This window comes from Lonchura striata, chromosome 3 (assembly GCF_046129695.1).
Source record: "Lonchura striata isolate bLonStr1 chromosome 3, bLonStr1.mat, whole genome shotgun sequence".
Taxonomy (NCBI): domain Eukaryota; kingdom Metazoa; phylum Chordata; class Aves; order Passeriformes; family Estrildidae; genus Lonchura; species Lonchura striata.
This window is the reverse complement of record NC_134605.1, coordinates 106,258,396-106,284,344: the sequence shown is the minus strand read 5'-3', so window position 1 is coordinate 106,284,344 and position 25,949 is coordinate 106,258,396. Positions and strand designations below refer to the sequence as shown.

Genomic DNA, 25,949 nt, shown 5'->3' with positions numbered 1-25,949 from the left:
TAAAAAAAAAATCCCAGAGGCTAGATCAAGACAGAAACTGATGTGCCCCTAATGAATGGGTTTTAAGAATCCCAACTCCGATAGCTTGTATTAGAATAATCCTAATACAATATTCTTGCAATTATGTCCTTCTTCAGTGTTTTAAGTTTTTAATGACAGGTATAAAAATCAAAGCCCTGCTGAGTCCAAGTGGTGCCAAAAGGCTGATGCTACCCTAGTGCACATCCTAGGAGAGCCTCACTTCTGCTTCTCTACTTATGACTGGACCAAGACAGGCACTTTCAGTGTTTTCACAGAACAACAAGAGAACTAATTTAACTGTTCTTACATACAGTTTATCTCAAGGACATGAGTACAGGAATTCTTATGAACTGAGAAGGAGGTGATTCTGCCCCTCTATTGCACCTTCTTGAGACCACATGTGCAGTGCTGCATCCAGCTCTGGGGCTCTCAGCACAGAAAGTACATTGACTGACCTGCTAGAGCAGATCCAGAGGAGGCCACAAAAATAAACGGAGGGATGGAACGCCTCTTCTGTTAGGAAAAGCAGAGCTGGGTTGCTCAACCTGAAGAAGAGAAGGCCCCAGGCAGAACTTACTATGGCCACTCAGTACTTGAAGAGTGTCTATAAGAAAGATGGGTACAAACTTTTCATTGGGGACTGTTGCAATAGGACAAGAAGCAATAATTTTTAAATAAAAGAGTGGATTTAGATTCAATAAAAAGAAGTTTTTTACAATGAGGGTGGTGAAACACTGGCACATCTTTCCCTGGCACATCTCTATGAGGTGGTAGGTGCCTCATCCTTGGAAACACTCAAGGTCAGATTGCATGGGGTTCCAAGCAACCTGACATAGTTGTAGACATCTTTGACCATGGAAGGTGAGCTAGAGTTTAAAGATCCTTTCCAGCCCAAACAATTCTGTGATTCCTTGTAGTGAATTCAGTATGAAGGTATCTAATTTGAATCTTTGTATTTCAACCATTGGCCATGCACCTGACAGCTCAGCATTCAAACATTCAGCTCTGCGTAACCCAAGATGCTCTGGGGTTAAGTATTGGCCATCAATTACAGCAAAATAAAAATACTCATATGGAAATAATGCAAGAAACCTTCTCTTAGGCAGAAACATTAAGCTTAACACAGCTTTTGGCCTTGCTGATAAGCCTTGCTAAATGAACCATGTTTCCAACATGCCTGAAAAAAATTCTCAGCCAAAGACCAGAAATTCTAAGCAAGTTGCAGCCTGGAGTTGATCCAGATGATTCCCCATGAAAACAAAGGGGAGAAATCTATCTCTGCAGACTTCAGTGATCACAGAACGGCTTGAGATATGACATCATTCTGAGTTCAGTTAGACACAGATGACTCTTCCAGAGGCTTATGACATCCCATTGCTCTTCATGCTCTAACTGCCCCAAGTTACTCATCAATCTGCTTTACCACAGGTCCTGAAATTAACTTGTACCTCTTTAAAGCCATTGGAAGTACTTCAGCATTTTAGAATGAAGTTGTAATACCCTGAAAATATAAAAATAAAAAATAAAATAAGGAGTTTAGCATCAAAGATAGCTATTTGTAATCTTCCAAACTTGTCAGCAGTATGCAGCGAATGCTGCACTGGAGACTAAGTCCTTCAACCTGGTTTTGCCCATAATATTTCTCTAGATAGAGAAATGTCTTCAAAAAGCATAAATAAATGTATATGCCAATCATATTTCTAATAGAAGTAAAAGTTTGGTGACAAAACTTAGAATATTAGAAGCACACTTCAGGTGAGATTAATTAAGAGTTATACAAGAAAGCACCAATACTATGCCAAGTTCACCAGGACAATATAAAGGAATACATCCCTGGCCACAGATGGTACAGACATGCCAAGCAGGAGACACTGATCAATAAGTGCTTCAAAGAAAGCAGCGAGCTTCTTTACCTGCTACTTAGGATAAAGAAACAACATTCATGTATGAGTAAAAATGGCTTCTCCCTTGACATTCTGAATGTTAAAAACATTAAGAAACTTCTGCTACATCACCTCATCAGTGTCTTTGCCACCGCAGTCTTTGCTAAAAGCTCCGAGGCTCTTGGCTCAGGATCACTGTACTGATCTCCTCGTTTGAGTCCTGCTTGGTGAAGCAAGAAGAGATTAGAGTGGCTTGCTTCGTGTTTTACTGCTTCCCCAAAAAAAATTGCTGAGATACCTAGTAAGACATATGGAACCGTGAAGTGCTAACATCTGATTAAAACACAGTTCAATGAATTACGCAGTTTCTTTCCTGTACTTTACTCATAAAAAATTCAACAATCGGGAGAGAAACCTCCTTGATACAGAGGGGGAAGAGCTCCATCCCACCTAATCATTCTCCACAAATTAACGCTCTTGCCAAAACAGCTCCTCTGCCACCTTCAAACACATGTAGAAGCCTACTCTGTTGCAGGGACTTGGCTTGTGACTGTGACACAAACCAGTGCCTCGTTCCTCACATCGGTAGCATGGAAATCCTTGAGACACAGCCATTACCTCTCCCAACAGCAACACGAGAATTTCTTATACAGTCAGTTTTCACACAGCCTCAGAGTCAGCAAAGGATTTGGCAAGACTCGCCCCAATTTCACTTTGTACCTTCTGGAAAAGCTGTGCATAATAGGAGAAGCAGCTGCAGCTCCAAAGGGTGGAACACAAGAGCAGCTGAGCTGCACTGCTCACCCCGCAGCACGACAGGGAGAGGTGAAGGCCCAGGCTTGGCAGCACGGGAGGGTCAGCAACACCTCTGACATCTTCCAAAAAATCAAACCCGAATCACAGAGCAACTGGGCTGTGACAGACAACACAAGTTTGCTGCCATCCTGGTGGGCTGCAGGTAGCTGGTTCTCCCGTTTTGAAGGAAAATTTAAGTAATACCTTTAAATTCAGATCAAACCAAGGAGTGCTTAGCACTTTATTGGGCCTGGTCTCAATAACTTGTTTCCTTTTCTTCCTCCATTCTCAAATTTGCCAGTAAGTATCACAATAGAACCTAATTAACATTCATTAATGAGTGGGACACCAATTGCTAATCCAAAAGAATTTGGTTACATGCAAGTAAACAAACAAGTTAATGTACCATAAAGTCTGTTTCATTCATTTATTTTGACAAATGTAGTTTGCTTCTGATTATGATACTTCCTAGCAGATTACTTTGCCTGTCTATTTTGCTGAAGTTTGCTGAACTCCCATTGCTGTTATGCTTCTCCTCAGATCTACTATTAAAAAAACCCCAAAAAACAACAAAACAAATACAAATAACAACAACAAAAACACCATCCCAAAACAAACTGATACAGCAAACACTGGCTGCCCCCTCTCATGACTAATGAAGTAGTAAAGGACCTCAAGAAAAACTGGTTGACTGATGCTCCACATTTTGTGTTTCTGAACTTCCACTGTGGGGAAGGCTGCACTACTGATACTTCACTGTGCTGGAGAAGTTTTAGGAAAAAGTGATAAAGTAGTGGAATGGTCTGCCCGGGGAGGTGGTGGAGTCACCATCCCTGGATGTGTTTGAAAAACGACTGAATGTGGCACTTGGTGCCATGGTTTAGTTGAGGTGTCAGGGAATGAGCTGGACTAGATGATCTTGACAGTCTTTTCCAGCCTCATGATTCTGTGATTCTGTTTTCATTTCAGCAATCTTTCCAGTAGGACTAACAACTCTTTGCAGAACAGATTTGGTATCTACCTGTGCTGCTGATTTTCTTTTCAGGCTAAAAATGTCCATCTGGGCTAAAAAAAAAAATCTCTTTCTGTAAAAGAACACATTTCAATATTTTCCCTCTGACTTAAGTAAAGATTTGACCAGTTTATGATTTAAAATAGTTTAAGCAAGCTCTCCATCAGTGGGAGCTCCCCAACTTGTGCCCTGCTTAGAATATTGTTTAACTACTGAACTTGCCAGAAGTGCCCTAAGCCAGTAACACACAGCATTTCTGGAAACATTCAGCACTTTCTTTCAAAAGTGCATAAGAGGCTTTTTTGGACTGCCCAACATGTTTTTAAGGGATATCTGCTTAAGAGTGTTGAACTACTGATTTTAGTTTGCTGGTTTTTTGGGGTTTTTTAACATCAAAAGCAAGGAGTTCAGTCCATAACCACAAGCTTTTATAGGACAGTGTAAACCATGATCTTTCTTGTGTTGAAAGCACAAACCTTTGCCTCTTAATTAAGATATAGGTGAAAGCTTGCACAGACAAATAATTAACATTAGATGTTGGGTGCACTACTTCAAGATTATAAGCCAGGCAGCTGCTAACTATAGGTGACTAGCCCAGCTCCAGGATTTGGCTTCTATTCTACAAAAAGATTGTGGTCTGGACTCTAGAGCTACCAAGCAAGAATATAGTTTGGCACACACAGACTTGTTGGTTAGGTAAAGTGTCACTGCCAGATGAAAGAAGCAGGTAACTTCAAGAAATGCTGCCCTATGACAGCCTCTCAGTGTAGTTCTTAAGTGGTAGTCAAACACCAAGAACCAAAGAGGGAAATGGGACCCCATGACCTCTCCATCCTCAGGTCAGAGCAAGTCCTGCCAGATCACAGCAGCGTTAGCTTGGTTACATTGACTAAAAGAACATGGCCCATCCAGACTTTTAAAAAGAGCATGTTCCTTCAAAAGGGTGAAATACTTTACAATGTTTTCTCCCACAACCACCATTTAAAGCTTGAAGACTTTTCCTAACGCTTGTATAAGTATCTTCATGACTGATGGGGAGAACCTCATCAAGTCAAGAACTAAGAGATGAGGCATTTAAAGAAAGTAACTAATAATTGGCAACATATTCTCAAGCCAGAAGCAGGGTTAACTTTATGAAAATACAGCTGGACAGTAATTTCCTTCTCGGATGGTTTTAGAATATGGAAATAATTCAAGTAACGCAAAGACTTGACAGGTCTCAGCAGCAAGATTAGTTATGAACAATGACTTTGATTGCTACTTCTTCCTTTCCTGAAACTTTTCAGGATTGCATAAGCAATACTACAACCTATCTTTTAAGTTTAACTAACCCCAGGCAGAAAGGAAGCATTTTGCTCTCTGTAGTTGTTCTCTATTCTCCACAAGCCAAGTTCTTCCTTATTCCAAAAAGAGTGGCGTTTCCACTTGGGCCATCCATGGCTGCATCCCTCTATCAGCAGCTGGCAGGCACAGGTGCTGGGCAAGGACTGGGGCATCACTAAGGCAGCACCACAGCAGGTACTTGGCAGCTGTCACAGCAGATTATCCTCTTAATTCTCCTTTAAGTGCAAAACAGGAAAAGCTCTATCATCTCCTTCCTGCACAGCTGACTTTCCTTTAGTGGATGTTTCCCTTCTGGACAGTGCTTCAGATTTCCAACACTCGATTTGCTTTGATACTCCACTCCCAGCCCTTGTCTCTGCAGCACTGTTACCTGCTGCTGCCGTGAGCCCCAGCTCAGTGCTCTAAGGATACCCTCATGCTGGAATTTCAGTGCTGCCCCACAGCCCCAGCTTTTCTGTGCTGCTGATAAAGAGATTCCTGACAGCTGCTGCTGCTGCTGTCTGGGCATCAGACACCCAGAATGGTATAAAGGGCTTTTCCTACCTCATGGCTCATTTTTTACAAGCAAAAACCCCACCTCTGGGAAATTCAGAATAATCCCCACAGCCATCCAGCAGCTATAGGATGAGGACTACTCATCAAGACAGCTTCTGACAGACCATGGCCTTGCACACAGTTCCATCAGCTCCATTCATTGCTGTGCCAATGCACAGGCTCCTGTACAGCACCGGTGCCAGAGGTGGGACTTTGCACTGTACTGCAGATTAGTCACCCACGCTCTTCCATGTTACCAGAACACTGCTGACTCCTTGCAAGAGGCAACTCATTTTAGGAACTGAGCAGTTTGGAGCATCTTCCTCAATTCAACTAGTCAAACCATCCAAAATTATTTAAGACAACCAAACCCTTTAGGACCCTGTGGCTCTAATCTATCCTAACATCCTATAATACCCAAGCCAAAGACCATGAGTTCCCTTTCAGCACAACGACAATTCCAAGGCAACCTTCATTGCAGCCTACTTTGCCAAGCTCAAAAAAAACTTCCCTCAGTCACAGCTTTGGAATATTTTTTTTTGCCTGCTAGGGCTCAATTCCACAGGATTTTTGCTACTTCTTTGCATACTGTGTTCGGTATCTCCCTGGCAAGGTCTCTGGACTGTGAGCCATCACAGAGGCACACTGGGGCAGACTGAGGGCATTGCTACAGGAGCCTACCACATTCCACAGCCCAGTGTACTGAAATAAAGAACCAATATTCCACAAAATAAAGTGATAAAATTCAAGTGCTGAAAGTCACAGGCATTGTTGTGGCAGCAACAATGGGAAGAACCATTCTGCTTTTGGAGAATTAAGAAAAAATATATAATACCATTGTCTTGTGTCTGTATATTTATTCTATGATGACTAGGATGAAAAGGCACACTAGAAGTAAATTTCATCTTTACAAGGCCAGCCAAGTCTTTGGCAGTGGGGTAGATGGGGTTTTATTATCACCACTACAACCTGCTCAAATCACAGGCAAAACTTCACCTTCCCACTGCAGCCAAGAGCCACCAACCCACCCCAGAGGGCAGGTCACCTTCAGCTGCCCAGGCACAAACAAACAGCGCTGCCCTCCAGGACAACACATCACTGGAGCCTAGAGAGGAACGTGCAAGTCGCAATTCCTGCCACCAGAACTGGGAGTACATTTGATCTGAGTGCCTCAGGCAAATCCCTTCTCTTCTCTGCATCTCAGCTTCCCAGCTCCTAGAGCTTTGCAAAGCCTGACGTGAGACACTGCAGAAATGCAGGAAGTCATGGAGCAGAAATGCAGAAAGTCACAGAGCAGAAATGGCATGACAAAGGCCAAACAGATGCAATCACCTCAGATTTTCTGAAGATGGTTATTTATTCATTCTCACAGTGTTTCAGAAGTGCTGAAAGTCTGATGCTGAGAAGCCGTAACTGTGATAAAGGTCCAATGGTTGCCAACTGAGTATTTGCTTTAATCACATTTGATGTTGTTCTTAAAGCTGCCTGCCAGCTCCTGGAGTCATTTGATTATATACAAGTATTACTTCAAAGCAAACAAGCAATGGATACATTTTTATTTGTTTGTTTCACTGTTTATAAGTGATATTTTCTTAGAATTTGCAGCGTGAAGGAAATGCACAGTACTTACATTTGGATCTAATTTTCATGAAAATTGAATAAAACCAGAAAAATACCAGCCACTAAAATAATTTCTAGCCCTCGGTAATTAAGTTCCCATGAAGGGAGGGGAAAAAGCCAGAAAAAAAGAGAAACAAAACCTTGCTATTCAGTCAACTTTGTTTAAGATATATTTCATAAATCAGCCATGTTCAGCTTAAATCAGCACAAATGAACAGAGAAGCAGAGGCCTTGAGGCAACTGTTCAGACACCTGAGAAATGACAGCCAGAAGTCAAAGCCAGAGAGGGAAGGTGGGAATCAAATTTTTTTAAAGAAATTCAACTTGACTCATTATAAAGGCAACACAGGAAAATAGGTGGGATGGGGATGAGACATACAAGCAGAGACGAGCATTGCTCAGCTGGGGGAATCCATCACACACACAGATGTGTAGACCTGGAGGACTCAAACACAAGTCTGGCTGCACTAAAGATACCACTGCTGTGGCCCGAGCTGACAGAAACCCCAGGGACTGCACAGCTTGTCAGACAGAGGAGGCATGCTGTACACTGAGTCATCCTGCTCATCCTTCCCCTCCTCTCCATGGTCTGCTCCTGAGAGTAAAACCAGAAAGAGACAAAACTTAGTGTCTAATCCTGGAACAGCCAGACTTCAGCAAATCACCATCTCCTACTGATGCAAAGCTTGGTTAAGAAAGGAAACCTGTGGAACTGCAGGACCCTTGATATAGACATGAAAAATGATAATTTCTTGACGTTAGCCTAGTTCCAAAGATAGAATAAGATCCAATTCAGATTCCCCAAAATCTGTAAAACCATTCAGAAGAGTCACTGATCTTAGAGAAAGAGAAACCCCTAACCTTAAAAACATCAATGATAACCTGTATTAAAATGAACAAAGTATATCAAGTATTTTCATCTCAAGGAAAGCAATTCAGACTTTCAGTCCTTCAGCTAAATTCCTGTGGGCACCATTCTGGAGAGGTCACAGAAAACCCTGCAACAACTGCTCAGTGAGGCAGGGAAAACAATACCAAGAAACCTTCAGCGTGTTAGCTTGAGGAATAATGCAGTTTTGAAGCGCCACTATGAAATCAACAGTATTGCTTCCTTACTCTCTGCTAGGCACCCAAATCCACAGGAAATACTGGAGACTCAGAAAATGCTCAGAGACCATAACAACAGTATTTTGGATGTGGAGAAGCTTATTTGAAGGCAGACTGAAGACTGAATAGCAGAATTCAGGGATGAAATAAAAATGTAAAATCATGACTAGCAGGAAGAAATCATAGCTTCAGTTTCTCTTCTTGGTTGCATAACAAAGGGAAATTCAATAAAAGCTACAAGTTACAGAAGAGATAAAAATAAGATAGTCTCAAAAATGTCTAACCAGACTGCAGAGCTTGAAGCCAGAAGTTGTCAAGGCCAAAAAAAGCAAGAATTGCCCCAAAGCAGACACATAAGATTAAGAACATCAACAGAATAAAGAGTGTAAGATAAAACAAATCTTGGTACAAGGTATTACACTTCTGGGATAACCCCTGAAAGGTATTGTGAGACAAAGATAATTACTATAGCCCAAATCAAAATATCATTTCTCCTTTTATAAAGTTCCCCTTGGGAACTGCTGGAAGTAGGTATTTGATTAAATGGACCTAAAGTCTGGCAGCTCCATGGTCAGTCTGTTTTTAAGCTTCATCTGGACACAACATATTCAGCCCTTTATAAGCACTGAATGTTTAATAATAAGTTAAATGTTGGGATTTTTTTTTTTTTTTACAGGAGTATCACAAGCTTAAATACAGACAAAAAACTATATAATATTTCCCATCTTTCTGAGGTCACAACTGGACCAATAAGCTCAATGTGATAAACAAGTTCATTCATAGCGTATATCAATTAACCAACTTAGCTGCTCAAGAAGGTACAAAAACTGTAATATTTAAAATTATATCCTCAATGCATATCCAGTTCTCCAGAAGCAGAACTTACTTGCTGTTTCCTAAAATAACAGTTTATTTTAGCAGTCTTAAACCCTGCCAAATTCCTATAATACTTATAATAACAAACAATACATGCAATCACCACCATATAAAGTTACTTTCAGCGCAGAAGCTACAAATCAACCAATGTAAAAAATTCTTGGGTCCAGTTTTTTTGTTGGGGTTTTTTGGGGTTTTTTTTAATTTTTTGCTTTTTGTTGATTTATTTGGTCTTACACTATTTTGAGGGCTTTCCTCATTAGCTACACCAAATATCCAACCACACAACTAGTCTTCCATTTGCAAAAGATCAAAAAAAGTTCAGATGAGACACTAGAAAGAGGTTCTTCACTGAGAGGGTGGCTGAGCACTAAAACAGGCTTCCCCAGGGAAGCTGTCACAGCACAAAGCATGACTAGAGTCCAAGCAGCTCACCTTCTGCACCACCAGCAGGCTCTCCTGCTCCCTAAAGAGAGTGCTGGTCAGACAGAAGGCTGGAAACAGCTAGTATGGTAATTAAAAACACATGGATTTTCTCCCATTCTGTTCAGAGCTGAATGCCCTGAAAGTATTCAAGTTTCTTGCCCTCACAATGCTGCCAAACTCCTTAGTTTATTTGTGGACAGGCTGCCTCAAAGCATAAGTACAAAAACAGTGAACTTGGTTTTTTGCTTGCTTTATTTTGGAGTTCACAAAATGCAAAGCAAAAACAGTCTTTTGCTGCTCAGAAACAGATTTCAAGCAAAGCAGTCACCTGGCTCCAAGGCAAGCATCTCCCTCCCCTCCCAAGGTGCCTTAAATCAGTGTTTGACATCAGACTGAGAAAAGCAGCAAAGTAAGCAAACGGTGACAAGTAGTTCTTTTTAATATGAAAGGCTTCTGCTGAGGCACATTAAAATACTAATTCAAATGCAGAATAATCAGCATCTTTATAATATTTCAGTCTGGTATTGGCTAATTCTGTGAAAAAACACTATTGGCTATGTGGTCCTACTAACAGAACAAATAACTCAGAACTCTGCCCCAGACCTACATGCCTCAGTGAAAATATGTTGAAGTAACATGTGTCTTTGAACATACTTTGGAAGTACAGGAATTGTTTCTGATACAATTGCACCAAGATACAAACAGCCATCAGGTCAAATCCTTAAGACACTCTGTAGGAAATCTAGATAACAGCTTGTTTTAGCTCAGAGTTACACTGAGACCTCACATGGTCCTTACTAATGAAATGAGAAGAAGAAGTAGCATCTACTTCCAGTGTAACAGCAGGGAAACCAGATTGCAAGGTTCTTTTGCTAATATGAGTTGCTGTCATGTTGCGGGAGCTCTGCACTGTTGCAATAATTGCAGATTTAACAGGCTTTTTCATCTTTCCCACCTTCAAATTCTCTCTCCTTCAGAACAGCTTAGTGCTGCCATCTACTTTTTTTTTTTCCCCTAACATGTTTGGGGGTTTTTATGCTAGCAAAGCTCTTAGCAGACTAACTCACCCACTACAGTAACACTCCCTCACTTAAGTCTTTACAGTTGGGTCCTCACATTTTTATATGGTCCAGCTCATCACCACAGGCAAAAACCCAAGGAAACAAAATACAAAATCACATCCTTTTAAATTAATTTACACTCGAGCCCTCAAATAGTAATAAACCCCCACAACTCTCTCAACTCTTAACCACAAGATATCTTTTACAACCCTTGGAGATATTAAGCTACTAAATTCAGTGATGACAGGCTGGCAAAGACATAGGTCTTTATCAAATCATCTGGACAGTTCTAGAAAGCAAATTTATTGAACTAAAAATGTTATTCAAAGTTTTAGTACAAGAGAATTAATAAAATTCTTTTATAGGTCATTTATTTGCACAGACACTAACATTGCTGGAAAAAAATATTTCCTGGCTAAAGGATATATCATCTGAAAAAAGAGGCCAAAAAACATTGAGGTGGTTTAGTAGGAGACTGCCTGCTGCTGATGAGGCAGAGCTAACCTTGATTAATCCTTCACCTCACTTTTTCATTGCAACCATTTTAAGATCTGAGCAATTGTTTCCACACAACCCCCAGTCACTATTTGTGGAGGGTCTTCAGCCTATTTTGCATAGAAAATGTTCAGACCAGAGCACCATGAGACCCTTGGGATAAGGGGATGCCAGAGCACCTTCTGCCTCCCCACCAGCAGCACATGAAACAGACAGTGCACCCATCCCTACTGCAGGCACCTGCCCAGAGGCCATGCTCCAAAGAACTATGCTCTTGCCTCGCATCTTGGCCTCCCTTCATCCCAAAGAAGATCACTATCCTCTGTGGATAAGAGCCAGATGCTCAAAGACCACAAAGTCTCCAAATCTCCAATCGCATCATTCAGAGCACATCCCACATGGACACAGAGAATGTCCTGCAAAGAGAAAGGCTTTTACCACTGCCCTGCCTACACGTCCCAGCACAAGCTGTTCAGAGCCCTGCCTGGCTTTGCAGCTTGGTCTCAGATGACCCCAGGCCGCTGCTGAGGCTGCAAACAAGTCATGGGGGCTCTGCTGGAGACAATCTATTTATCCATAGGGAATCGAAGGGAATTAATCACATTTTATGTTCTGTATCAGGCCAACGAAGGTCACACATCTGAACTAGGGCAGCCCAACCTTCAGCACAGATGTCAGCTTCACGAGGAAGCAGCCTGAAAACTGGCCAGAAAAGGTATTTTCAGGAGCAGATTTTTTTCCCCTTCCTGCAGAGCTTTATTTCATAATAGAAGATAGATGAGTAAAAAAGCAAAAACCAAAATCAAAGCACAGGTTTTAGAATAAAAATTCATTTCCTAGCTGTCATCCTTGTATTTTGCATATCATGCCTTAACATTAACTGCTGCCAAACACAAGATGTCAGGTCCATCTGGCAGATGTACACTTCCCCAGCTGCCAAGTGCTTCCTTTAGATCCAGGGGCTTCGCTATGAACTATATTCACAAATTCCAGCCTCCTAAATGAGTGGGGCTCCTGAACAGCAGCCTCTGCTTCCGAGTGCCTTGGAGAGGGGGAGCAAGGCTACACTGCAATCATCCAGAGCATCTGCTGCACCTGTGTGGTAGGGAGGGCAGTGTCCTGGTAAGCGATGGCTGCACCAGCTGTGGGAGAGCTTTAAGGAATTCCTTTCTCCCCAGATTTTCCCTAAGTAAAATTAGAAAGTATTTAGAAAGCAGAGGGGAAACCCAACCATTCAAGCCGACATCATTACTTATTTACATATAAATACAGCCAGGAAATAAGCATATGTATTTATATATAAACAAAAAAGCTATCTGTACAATGTTTCATACATTGCTTTCCCGTCCAATATTTACTATTTTATTCATGACTTAAAGAAAAAAAACTTTTTCCCCAAGAAACTGGTGATAAAATGCCCTCTGGTGGGCGTGACTGTGGACCTCTACATCAACAACCACCTCCAAAATAGTTTGGAGACTTCAATATATTCCTAGGATTACTATTTTTAATGGAGTGAGACAAAGCACATACTTGCCTTCCAGAAGAAACAGATACACCCCTGACTAACAAGCCTGTTTTACTGCTCACTATCCATAGATTAGAATAATCTCAAATATTTTTTTAAACCCTATTAAAATAATTTTAGAAATCACTGTACATTCTGTAACGTTCATTTTACCTCTCCAGGATATATTTTCATCTTATAAAATAAGTAATTAAGAGAAACAGAAAAGTTCTGCTTTGCCTCAGCATAACAGAATCTTTGTCGACTGAAGTGGAGAAAGGAGGGGTGGAAAAGAACAGCATTTTCAGAGCTTATGAATCATTTTTGTGCTGTTAAAGTACCAGGCACAACTAGGGAGGCAGCTCTGACTGTACAGGCAAAAAAATAACAGCCCTTGTTGCAGAAGAGTTTATTGCCTCAACAGAAAAATCAAATATTGAAAAAAAAAAAAAACCTCAAATATAAACTAAAGTTAACACTATGTGTTTTATCCTTCAGATGCTTAATAATTGTGGGTGGTGCTTTCATTAATCTGACACAAGATAAAGCTAAAAAAAGAGAGCTAAAGGTTTAAGATGCAGTGACAGAAGAGATAATGCAGTAACTTGGGAGCAGAGTGCATGTACAGCTACTCTGAGAATATATATATAAATATATATATAGCAGACTGCTTTGGCAAACCAGCCACACTGAAAGAGGAGAGCTACAAGGCAGATGGGGCTGCACAAGCCTGACCCTAAAGCAGCCAAAAAAAGCTGCAGTTACACACAGAACTCAAGATGACCCCACATAACTTCTAGGAATTTTTTGTGTGTGTGTGTGTGCAACAGCAAAGCTCCAGAGTGGCAGCTAAATAAAAAGGCAGACTGGAACACTGAGGTCACATGAAGGAAAATGGAAGAATTTCACTGCTTTCCAGAATTCCCTGGAAGGTCTTTGTGCTTCCATTTCATACAGAACATGGCACTTTCTTGGTTCATCAGGATAGTTAGGTATTTGTTTCCAGCTTCCACAGTACAATTTGCAGTTAACTGTTGCTCTATGGCAAAAATATTTGCACCTTTCCATCATACATAGTGTGAAGCATTTCTGTCTTTTTCTGGATGTTTCTGTGCAACAAAACTTTGCTCACAAAGTTGTTATGGGGTATAAAGAAATTTTGTGATTTAACATTCATGACCTCATTTTGCCCTTAGAAAGCAAAACAAAAAAACTATCAAAACCCACTGATTTATTTGACATGTGCCTTTATCCAAGTCCTGCATCCCTGCTCTGTATAGAGCTCCTTCCCTCTCTAGTGGCAGACAGCTCAGATGCCAATGCTTAGAACCTGCTCTGGGCTTGGCAAAGATCAGAAACTTTTTGTGTAAAATTCTTTTTGGCCAACAACCCTCACAGAGATTCAGTTACATTTACCATTTTTTTTCCTGAAGACAGAGGCCATGGGTTTCACAGAGCAATGCTGTCACTTGGTGTTCTCCTATATAGAGCTGTCTGCTAATCATTCTTGTAAGCATCTCTGAACATTATGTTGGCTGCAGATACAGTGAAACATACTTATTAGATATAGCAAGCCAAGATTAAATGGTCTAATTTTTTACCTAAATTTAAAAGTAATATTATCTAGGTTAAATGAGCACTGACAGTTCTTGGATCTTATCCTGGTGGTTAATCTTGAGGTTTTTTATTCTTTCAGTTTTCTAATCAAGATGGCCCAAGGCTGAACAGTTCTGACTGTTGTTAAGTTTTTTGCAATCTTTCCTACATAAAAATAAGGGTTTCATGCTTTGTTTCTAGAGTAAAACTATCCACTTAAGCCAACCCTGAAGTGGCTGTAGTCAAATCCAAGAGATGACTGGTCTACTGAAAGTCATGAACTGATAGATTTTAATTTCACAGGTAACATTTAGACAGGAAAAGACTTAAAATAATTAATGTGTGATGCCATTTTAGTAAATATCTTGAGGAACTCGAGCCTGTTCATGTTTTCCTAAAGTTGAATAACTGCCTGATAAACAGTGCAGCCTAAAAATGGGAAGGGAATGGTTAACAAGGACTTCTAGCAGGAGTCTAACTAGCCTCCTGGCTTCCCCAGATGAATGCCTGATGATGCCCTGGTTAACCATCACCTCCAGCAGGAGATGCCTGGGCTCAAGCTGCACCTGCACTTCCATCATAAAATCAGTGTTTAAGCCTCTCAACCCGACCCAACTGGGTGTCATTCTTGATCTCCCGCCCACGCTCCCTCAACTCTGCCATCAGAGCACTGCAGCTGTATGCAGTTCCTTGAGTAAAGATGCCAGCATGGCACAAAGGTTGTTTTTTTTTTTTGTTTGTTTTACTTGTATTATTCTTGAAATACAATACTTCAGTAACTTATCTGCTGCAACAACAATATTTGTCTAAGAATAGTTTTTAGAAGGCTTGAAGGATGCTGCTGTGAACTGTTCAAGTGTGATATTGAAACAGTGAATTTAAGGAAAACTTGCTTCAATTTCTTTTCTAGCAAGAACATACCCTATACACACACAAATGGGCTTTCAAAATTTCTCTCTGAGACAGAGGAAAAACAAATAAACCAAAATAAAGAGTATTAGGGCAATCGTAATTCTCTTCATCTCTGGCTGCAGTTCTGTATCCAAGTACCATTTTTTAAGGCAATCTCACATTTTAGGAACTCTAGGCAAGCCTTATTATTTCCTTAATTCCTATACCATTTCTAGAATCCTTTATTTCCTCCTCCAAGTAACTCAAATATCAGCCACAACTTCTCATTGCCTTTTAGTGCCCAGAGAGACAGGCTGTGATGTTGCAAAACTCAAACTGCCTGGAAGTTTAATCATAAAACTATATACTTTTCTTCCAAAAAGGAAAAAACACTAGGAAGGAGGCTTTATTTTAAAGACTCAATAAACTTAAAGAATGGGTAGAACACTTATCTAATGTTTTCAGGGTACCAAATGTAACTTCATTTGACTGCACAGATCCGGGACAAGCAGAAATTTGGTCCATTTTATATAATAATGAAGTGAGGGGAAAGAAGAAAAGGTACTGAAGCAGGTGGAGCATACAAACCAGAAACTAGCAAATATTTCCTTCCCCCTCTCTTGCATTTGCTGTCATCTTCTGAGATTTGCAGACTTTTCCTTCGACCTCAAGACCTTCACAGTTGAATTTCACAAGTGATTTGTTCCTCAGGGTAGAGAAGCACGGTGCAACATCAGATACATATTGGAATATGTCAGCTCCACAGGTGTTAACTAGATCGGGATTTGGTCCACAGTTCAGCAGCTCTTGTGACAATTCACACATCAAGATCAACTGAGAGGTTCCCCAGGAGGTCCCACGCAGCCACAACCCACACTCTTATGTGCTACAGGCAGCTTTTAATCACATCTCATTACATTTGTTTGCAGTCTTAAGGCTCAGACCTCAGAAAGCAAGCGGGAGGTTTTTACTTTCAGTCTCATGCAAAGACCATAAGGAATAAAATGTTGGCACAGACAGCCAAAGCCTCATGAATTCTGAATTTGAGAATGGGCATTCAATCCAGCCTGCAGAAAATCTAGACTAGCATCAGTGTAGAAGAGATAAGAGTTAACTCACCAAAGATCAAACCCAACTTTCATTTACGCCTATGCAACATTGATTTCTGTTAACTACATATGTGTAACCGGGGGCAACATTTGATCTGAAGCCTAGTACCTTGATGCCCAGCTATTGTAAAACAGAAGCAAAAAGGTAACTACAAACATTTGACTGATGTTGCCTGCAAGCAGGGCACTGCAGACAGCTCTACCAGCAATTCATATTGACAAAATTAAGATGGGGCATGGCAAACCTCACTACTAGAAGTAATTGCACAAATATTTGGAGTGTTCTTAAAATAAAAAAGAAAATATGACACTGGGGAAAGGCAACACAAAGCCACAGAACTAGAAATACGCTACTACATGCAAATACATGCAAGCTTCTCCCAAGTTAATTCTCCTCTTAATGGAATATTGATTGGTATGCTCAACGTTTAGAAATGTGAAACAGTGTGGGGGAGAGAAAGAAGGGAAGACAGAGCAGTGACTTTTGTTTAAATGATACATACTTTCCTCATATGATCAGCCAAAAATAGCATAATAAAGAGGGCAGTGCAGTACATTTAACATTTTGCCTTACATTTTATTAGCAACTCTGTCAGAGATGACCTGGGAGTGTTAGTCACACACTTTTGTGCCCTTCTACAGAAAGAAAGCACAGCATTTTTCATAACCTCTCATCACACAATACCCTTAGAGTATCTGGTATTTCTCTACTCTGAGTAGGATGGATTGCAAAGTGTCTGTGGTAGTAGAGAGCCTTTTCAGATGTAACCTATTGAGCTGTTTCACAACTGGGGAGAGTGGGTTCACTGTCTGGAGGGGAAAGCAGGCCAGTCCACTGTCATGAGGAACATCTGGCTAAGCTTTGTTGCATCTACTCCTATTTCCAACTGAGAAGAGAGGATGAGAAAGAAACAAGATGCATCTTTGAAGTACATATTTATATGATCCAGGTTTTAAATAAAACCCTTAAAATATAACCAGTATCTCATAATCAAGCAGCCACTTCCTCCAACCTTCCAGAAATTTCTCCCTACTCCAGTGACTACCAGTAAAATTCTAGGAAAAGTGTTCCTTCTTTTCCTTCTTTCCTTGATGGAGTCTTCACAGATAGCCTTATAACCTCCAACTAGTTCCTACAAAAAGTAAGAGGGCAAAAGAAAAAAAGCCTTGACCAGAAGACCCAACTTCCACTGCCATCAGTGTTCTAGGCCATGATAATCCAAGCACAAACACCATGCTATATAGCCCTACTGAGCCATCCCATATTAAGGATGCACTTAGGCATATAAGCACTGTCAAGAAGCCATTTCATTGTGTACAGGTCAATATAGCTGAATTAATTTATACATTTCACATACACGTATATTTTTGTGCTCTACTGCTTGTATTAGAACATAAGAAACTATAGAATAAGCAGCTTGTCTGCTACTGCTCTTCCAAACTTTATGAAGAGTTAATGAATAAGCTTAAAAAGATACTGCTTAATTCTGTAGCATTTCATATAGTTTCAGAAGTGTTTTCCAGACATTTATATACCCAACAAAATTTTGTAATATGAAGTGTTCCAATTTGGCATTGTTCCACCCTTGGCAGGCAAGAGACAATAAAAAAATCAAGAGAAAGTGAAAAATGAAGTTTCTGAAGTACACAATATGTTAGGAATCATTTAATGAATTCAGGTGCTCAACAAGTTACAAATCAACTGAACTTTGCAATACGTATAGATTCCAAAGCACAGGTAAACACAGCTGCATCCACTTTAAAGTTATTCCATGTTGTGTGACTATTGCAATGAACTTCCTGAACTCTTTCACCTCTCCTTTTGATCTGGGGTTTACCTGTGCCTGGAAAAACTAACTGCATTTAAATTTGTCTCTCACTAATTAAAGGAGAAAGCATATTTAAGCCTCAGATTGAGGAAATAAACCTTTCTCTGAGCAGCTATAGCATGCTGCAGTCTGCAAATCCACCAACACTGCCTTTGCAGACCAAAAACAAAATCTGACAACAAGGTCTGACAAAACAGATCTTAGAGCAGAATTATCCAATTTAAATATTAATTACTCATCAGCATGGACTTTAAGAAGTGTCTGAAGCTAAAGGCCTTAAATCACATTTTAAACTGTCATGCAGATCTTGGTTTTGTGGTGGAGGTTTTTGGGTTTGTCTGGGGGGGCTTTAAAAAAAAACAACAGGAGTGGAGATTATTGATAATGCATCTCCAGGATTCAAAAATATGAAGAGACATATGAACGGAGTCCAGCTCAATAAACTAGCATCTTCCGAATTTGAGTCCTACTACCAAACATGGTTATTGCCTCAGATACCTCTGTATCAACTTGAAGGATTCTTCACAGTATCTCTCAACTACACTAACAGTCCAAGAAACACTCCTGCCACAACCTATTTAATAGCTTTTAGTTAACAGCAATGTTGCAGAGGAATTTTATCAGTGGCAGATTTTCTTGCAAACTTCTGCACTGAAGGATTTCCATTGCACACCTTGAGATATAATCTGCTTCCCAATCAAACTGTGTACTACCTGTACTTATGTAGAGCTCTAAAACTGGAAATTGACCCAAGAAAAACCAAACAAAACCAGAAAACCCAGCATTTAACATCACACATCACATGGCATATTGTAATGGATGGCAGGGAATTAAACAAAAACACAAATCACAGAACGCTACAAAAGGAACATTGAGTTCATTTTAAAATAAGTCTTTGTCTATATTTCAGCAGACATTTTCACAGAATTAGTATTATTATTGCAATCCAGCAGTATACTTTACCTGAAACTTAAGACCACCAAAAAAACCTGTGTTTTCCTGATGTTAATACCAATTATGGCCAAAATCCAAGTTGTGAAGATCTGAAAACCTGAACCTAAGCATCACAGATTAAAAGAAAAAAAAAAAAAAAAAAAAAAAAAGAAAGTACATACAGATTAGACAAAATGGTCCCATGTTCCACATATTCTAATCCACAGCATAAAATTATTTATGGAAGAGTGTGACTAGGAATTCAGTTACTGTCATTTATCAGATGGTCAAGACAGCACAGAGGTAACTGGCTGCATAACAACAGCACCTGAAGGCTTCTGGGCACCGCTTGCACCAGGTCTGGTTTCACCACACCAGATACACGATGCATATTCACACGCTGGGACCCACTGCTGATGTCCAAAAACCTGACAGAAAGGCGTTCCCATAAGAGATTTCTAAACTATTTCCTTTTAATGTCTTTATAGCTGAGGAGGAGTTCTTTGTACCTCTGGTAACAAAGGAAACACAGAAGTGACAGAAGCATGTCAAACCTGTTCATGTTTGATACAGCCTCACACTCGGATTTGCTGTTGGCAGTTTACTTCTTGGGAAGAGCATCTTAAGCCCCCAACGTAGGAGCTCCACCTTCCTACCAAGTAACTTTATGGAAGAGTTAACTGCACAGAGGGATGTTGAAATCATTCTCCACACTGAATAAGCCAATATAAAACAAGAGGAATTATTTAAAAAATACGACGAAGGGTCAATGCAGTAATTCAGTTACCTGCAGGTATATTCAACCTTGTCTAATTTCTATGTTTATGGGCTTCAGGATATAGGTTTCACACCGTCATTCTTCTGCAGAGAGGTGAGTACATTAAGGAAGTGATTAGATACACAAATCACAGAACCTAATGATTGAACTTAATGTCGTATTTAAGGTTATTGAATCAGCAAACTGCAAAATGAGAGATCTGGAAGGAAAAACAGAAAAGCAGAAGGACCAAGTAAGTCACTAACCCATACTGAGATTTTTAGCTAAGAAGTCTCGACTGCAGCACAAAGAATTAGTGATCTGAAGATGATGTAGACTTCAGTGCTGCACTATAAAGTTGAGGCTCTGCAAAGAGAACAGCTTTGGGATCAGGCCCTCAGCTGTCTGGGATGGAGCGTAGTGGACAAGTCATTACAAGAACTCAAGTAAGACCATGCTCAGCATAAAGAAGGAATGATAGAAAACCTCAACAAAAATATTAAAGAGAGACCAAAACTTCACAGTGCAACAGAAAACCCCAAATGAGTCTTAAGATTAAAAATAAATTGCACAACAAGCGTATGACGCAAGTTACAAGGGTTAAACAAGGTGGGACAGCCTGGAATTTCGCTCTCCATTTACAGATAATGGGGTATTCTCTCACCCTAATGCTATGTGTGAGTTTCCACCACAGCACACAAAGACAAGAAGGGAAGAAAAAAATAATTATTTTGGTCTTTTATTTATTTTTTTTCTCTGCTTCAGAAGATGGGTTCATCAGGTATCGGAACTAAATTAAAAGGTCAGGAAAACAAGGAGGCATGGACAAGACTGAATTGCAGATGAGCATGGAGAAGGAGAGACACAGCAATGGGATAAGCGCCAACAGCTGCAAACAGTCAGGGTCCCGATTCTGGTGCCCAAAGCCCAGCAGCTGCCAGGGACACCACAGATCCCCTACCTGGCAGAGGAGGACGCGTGGGAGCAGAGCAGCATCGCTGGAGAGACTATCACAGAAACCTGGGCATAATGAATTCCGCTCGCAAACAGGCACTAAAAGTGAGAGCACCAGACACAGCGCTCAGTAAACCCAAAAATCACATCTAATTCCTAGATCCGTGCCTTCCTCTCCTTTCATTGAGAAGATTTCTAGTCAACATACACACTATATACTTTTTATTATTGTTTGAAGAAGAGCAGCAATGCCGGCAGCATGCTAATCTAGAAACCAAGAAAAAACAGAGCTGGTTACTTTCTTCCCTCAAGATTTCTGCTTCAAAAAACCTCAAATGAACAAGGGTTTGTTCCTGCACACCACTACTTTTTGTTTCATTTCAGCAAGACTTTGACAAAATCTAATTCACCGTGCCATGTCTTTAATATATTGGGTATCTGAAGTATGACCATCACTCAATAGAAACGTAATTAAAAAGTGACAAAACTAGATCCCCCCCCCCTCCCCAGCATGCAGATGAAAACCAGTAACCCTGCCTCTATTTGTAACCATGACAACTATAGAATATTTTATTTCCGTAATATAATTCACACTGAACGTTTGCTCATAGGTTTTGTTGTTAAGGGAAAGGTTGACACACTGTGCACGCATTTCATAAGCTACTGGAGACAACAAATGCAGGAAAGTCAGGCAGTTTGAGACCAAGAGCCCAGTTTATATTTCAGAGTTCATTTAAGACCCTTCATTGAATGCAAAATGAACATGAAGAGAAATTCACCCAAATTAAGTGTTACAGGTCATTATTTGCAAGACAAGTACTTGGTATGACAGGATGTTTTTCCACTTTTAAATAAATCAGTGTGATACCCTCATTTTTTCAAAGAGTTAGTTATTTCAACACCAAATGTTAATTTTCAATTAAAATACCATAGGCATTATTAGGAAATATCAACATGGATGTTATGGGGAAAAAACAGCTATGCAAAACAAGGCAATGAAAAGCACAGTTTATATATGCAGACTGAGTCTCATTCTGGTTCAGTCACTAAATTGTTTGCATAGCTCCAACATTTCATCCTAAACTGAAGATAACTTCTAGAAATACGCACAATAAGAACAGGTTATAAGAATAAACAAACAAAAAGCCACAATCCTGAACATTACTCAGGGAAGATTAAACAGCCTCCCAAGCATAACTGAAGTTTGATGCAGATAAATGTCAGAGTAAAATATTGCTGTACTTGATTTTTCTGCACATGGGAAAAAAAATAAAGCTATTAGTAGTTTAAGACAGAATACAACAATAATAGACACACTGTTGCTTTGGTTTGGAGGCAAAAATAATAAAAAAAGAATAAAGCTTATGGAACACTGCTCCTTTTCTCACAGATCCTATCTTTCAAGGAGGATTTAAAGTTCTAGCAGATTTCTAATTGTAAGAAACAATAACTGTTATCTGCAGTCACCTTAAAGCTACAGTAGTTTGGGTTTGTGAAAGTACCTCAAAAGAAGAACCTGATAAACGTGTTTAAATTGGTGCAAGAGACTCACAAGTGCCTATACACACACACTTGCTCAGCTGTTTTCAAGACTACCAGGAAAAAGAAAGTTTCTTCATTTATCGGAAATATGCTCTGTATAATCTTCCATTTAAACAAGTAATAAGCCTGCAGCAAACATGCATGGCTTTTTCCTTCATTGATGGAAAAGTGATTAAATCCCCCTTAATCTAGTTACCAGAATGCTGTATTTTTTTTCTATGCAGTTTTCATATACAGTAACAAAAGATAAGCAGCCAACTACATGACCAGGGCTCCATCATTTTTGGTTGTGGTGGGGAGATAAAGCTGTCTCCAGCGTTCAAGGGATATTTTCAGTTTAATAAATAAGACCAGAGGAGGAAAAATAAAATAATCTTGGAGAGGATGAGCACACACTGTTTATGAAGTGTACGATAAAGACCACCATCCATCTCCAGATGTCCCTTCCTCCATCCTCCGGGGAGGCACAGAGACCTGAACCCAAAATCCCAGGGATCACAGACCTGCATCCTCAGGCGACAAGGACAGCTCACCACGTCCACGCAATGTCAAAAGAGAAAGTAGCTTTTCCCTCCCAGCCTAAGCCAGACCCTCGGAAAACCGGCACCCAAGGGATGCACCTCTGTGCTCTGAACGGCACCAGGCAGCATTCGGGTCCGGAGACAAGTTACAGGAAAACAACCCTCAGGGTTAAAAAAAAAAAAAAAGAAAGAAAGAAAGGAAAAAAAAAAAAAAAAGGGAAGGATCAATGGAAAAGCACAGCAGCAGCCAAAAAAACCTCACACCGGCGAGGACATGTCATCGGCATGGGAATCGTACGAAATATTTTAATTTTTATACATACACAAATATATATATATATATGTATTTCAGCAATATTGTGCTGAAAAGTTCCTCGTATGCATCACGCGTGAGGATGTGGAGAAGCAAGAAAGGGAGAAAGAGGAACGGGAATGCATGCCAGGGAGAGGGAGAGGACGGGGCCGGCCGAGGCGTTCGGGAAGCAGGCGGGGAGGGAAGCAGGCTGCCTGCGGGGTGCGCGCCGAGCCGTGCCAGGCACTTCCGCGGCGGCCGCGGAGCGGGCCCGCGGATGGGATGGGGGATCCGCCGGGACAGCCGCCCCCGCAGGGATGGGGGTCTGCGGGGACACCGCCGCCCCCGGGACCGGGGCGGGGGGCGGAATTGCGCGGCCACCGCCGCTCCCCGAGCGAGCGCCTGAAGTTGTGGGTGCGCGGCGGGGGCGGAGACCCCCACGCCAAAATGAAAAAACCCCGGAAAAAACCCCAAACCACCACAGCAACATTCCGAGCGCCCGCCGGCCCCCGCACGGCACCCCCCAGGCAGCGGGAGGCACGCAGGAAGTTTTTAATGCGGGCAGCGAGCGCAGGCGCAGGGCAGCCCCAGCCCCGCGATGCCCGGCGCGGCGGGCGGCGGGGGCTCGGCGGGCGCAGGGCACCGCCGCGCCGCTTACCTCCCTCCGCGGGGGCGCAGGCGGCCGCGTCCTCAGGCGGCGGGAGGATGCGCGGCGGCGGGAGGCGGCAGCGGCGGCTCGTGCATCGCAGCCTCCGCCGCTAACGCAGAGCCCCGCGCGGCTGCGGGCGCCGGGAGCCGCGCTGGAGGCCGGGCAGGAAGGCGCGGCGCGGCGGCGGAGGCTGCTGCGGAGCCGCGACCATGCTCCCGTCTGGCCGCCTTCCCCTCACCTACTGCCCGCTTTAGCCAGGGAGGGAGGTGGCCTGGGCGCCGGGGCGAGGGGCGGGCCGGGCCAATCACCGCGGCGGCGGGAGGCGGCGGAGCCCGGCCCGGCCCGCCCCGTCCGCCGCGCCGCCCCCGCGGGAGGGAGGGAGGACGCCGAGCCCCGGCCGCGCCGCCACCCCGCGGGGCCGCCCCGCCGCGCCCCGCCGCGTCCCGCCGCGCTGCCCCGCCCGGGCGCAGGTGCGGGCGGGCCGCGGCCCGAGCGCTGCCGCGGCCCGCGCGGGCGGACAGCGCGATCCAAAGGTCACCGCGCTCCCGCTGCCCGCGGGAAAGCCGCCGGTACTTGGAAAGAAATAGTGCCCCGCTTTAGGAAATCACCGCTCCCCGGCGTCCTGGTCCCGGGCCTCTCCAAGTTCACAGGAGTGTTGGAGCACGTTGATACCATTCTTGCCCAACAACGCTATTTTTTTTTTTTTTTTTTTTTTTTTTTTAATTTTTATACCCATCGCGTTTGGAGTCACAAGAGATTTTCCGCGCGGAAACCTGCATCTGTCTCTCTTCTGTATAATCTTGTATCTGCATGTGCTGCTTTGTAGGGATCTCTCTGATGTGCACAGAAGCTGCATATGCTGTAGTTTTAAACATAGAACACTTTGTCTTTTATATTTCCTGTAAGCATAAAAATAAGCTTAATCAAATTCTTTTCTCCTTACTTGGCTGGTTAAAAAAAATGCATCTATGCTCTAACGTGTTAGAAGAAAGGCAGTTGTGCCAAATGCCAGCAAAGGGAAGGGAGGAAAGCACACAACCCACAAAAACAGGGAAATCTATGTTTTTATTGGAAAAGGGACACATGCTGCCCGATGCCTGGAGGAAGCAGGGTGCAGCACTAACAGAGCAATTTCGTTTTCTCTCTTCCCAACCTCGTAAACAAATGAAAATTATTGCAGTGGACTAAAACAGTTCTAAACCCAGCCATCATCATTAATATTAGAATGCTTTTAGCTGAATATGGCCTCACGCTGGAACAGGCAGGCTTCATACATTTTTGTCTTTCACATACCGTGGACTAACATTGAAACCTCCAGTCCTGTACATCACAGCGGAGTGTGAGGGTCAGAAGTTCAGAACAGTTTAAAGCTGAATTATTTAGCACGTGCACACACGACACACTCTTCTGATTTCCAAACTGTTTTTTCCCCCCGCGGTTTTCTCCCTTTCGAACAGGAGAGCCCTGCCCAGTGTTATTTGCCCTAGTGGAGCATTATTTGCCCAGCATATATGGTTGGCTCAGAATCCGATGAAGCTGATGAGAAGAAGTCTCAATGGGACTGTTGACCTAACAAGTAGCATGTCAGTCTCCTGGTGGCATTTGAATGTTCTCGCAGCGAATGCTTCAAGACAGGAGAGAGCATAAAGCAGAGATTCTTTGGAATCCTTAATTAGACACAGTGATTTTGGAGCACTGGCTTCTGCTGCTATCCTCCAGTGCCTAGTAGTTTGTTTTGTGACCTTGAGGTTAAGGATACCAACCAGCCCTGTTTATTTTTAATAAAATCTTACAGTTATATGAGACAGTTCTAGGTTTTATTTATTTTTAGCATAAGTGCTTCCATCTTATCTGCCTCACAGGTTTATAGTAAGGATTTAGCTAATATTTGGAGAGCACTTTTAAGCTATGAAGTCCTATGTGTCTATTATACTGACCATTTTCTGCATTTTTCATTTTTAGGAAGGTACTTCCATACTCTCACTTCAGGAAGATAGAGTTCAAATCTTGACTTTAGTTTTCCCATCAAATTTTGCAAATACCTGATTTACAAATGGTGACACAGGGTCAGATTCTGCATTCAGTTACATGCAATGAATTTCAGAGAATTTCTTGATCCTCGGTGACTTTGCTCTAAATCTAAACAAGTTTGACTCAGAATTAGCATCACAATTTCATATTCATGGAGAATAAGC

At 41.9% G+C, this 25,949-nt stretch overlaps 1 protein-coding gene across 2 annotated transcripts in view; it reads right to left on the bottom strand.

Moving 5' to 3' along the window:
• The window catches only part of KLHL29 (kelch like family member 29), a 386,334-nt gene extending 362,443 nt beyond the window's left edge, over nucleotides 1–23,891 (bottom strand). For both annotated transcript variants that reach the window (XM_077782446.1, XM_077782447.1), the window contains exon 1: nucleotides 23,764–23,891. The gene's annotated coding sequence lies outside the window, so the exon portion shown is untranslated. The remainder of the gene's footprint in view (nucleotides 1–23,763) is intronic.
• Between the last annotated feature and the right edge of the window lie 2,058 nt (nucleotides 23,892–25,949).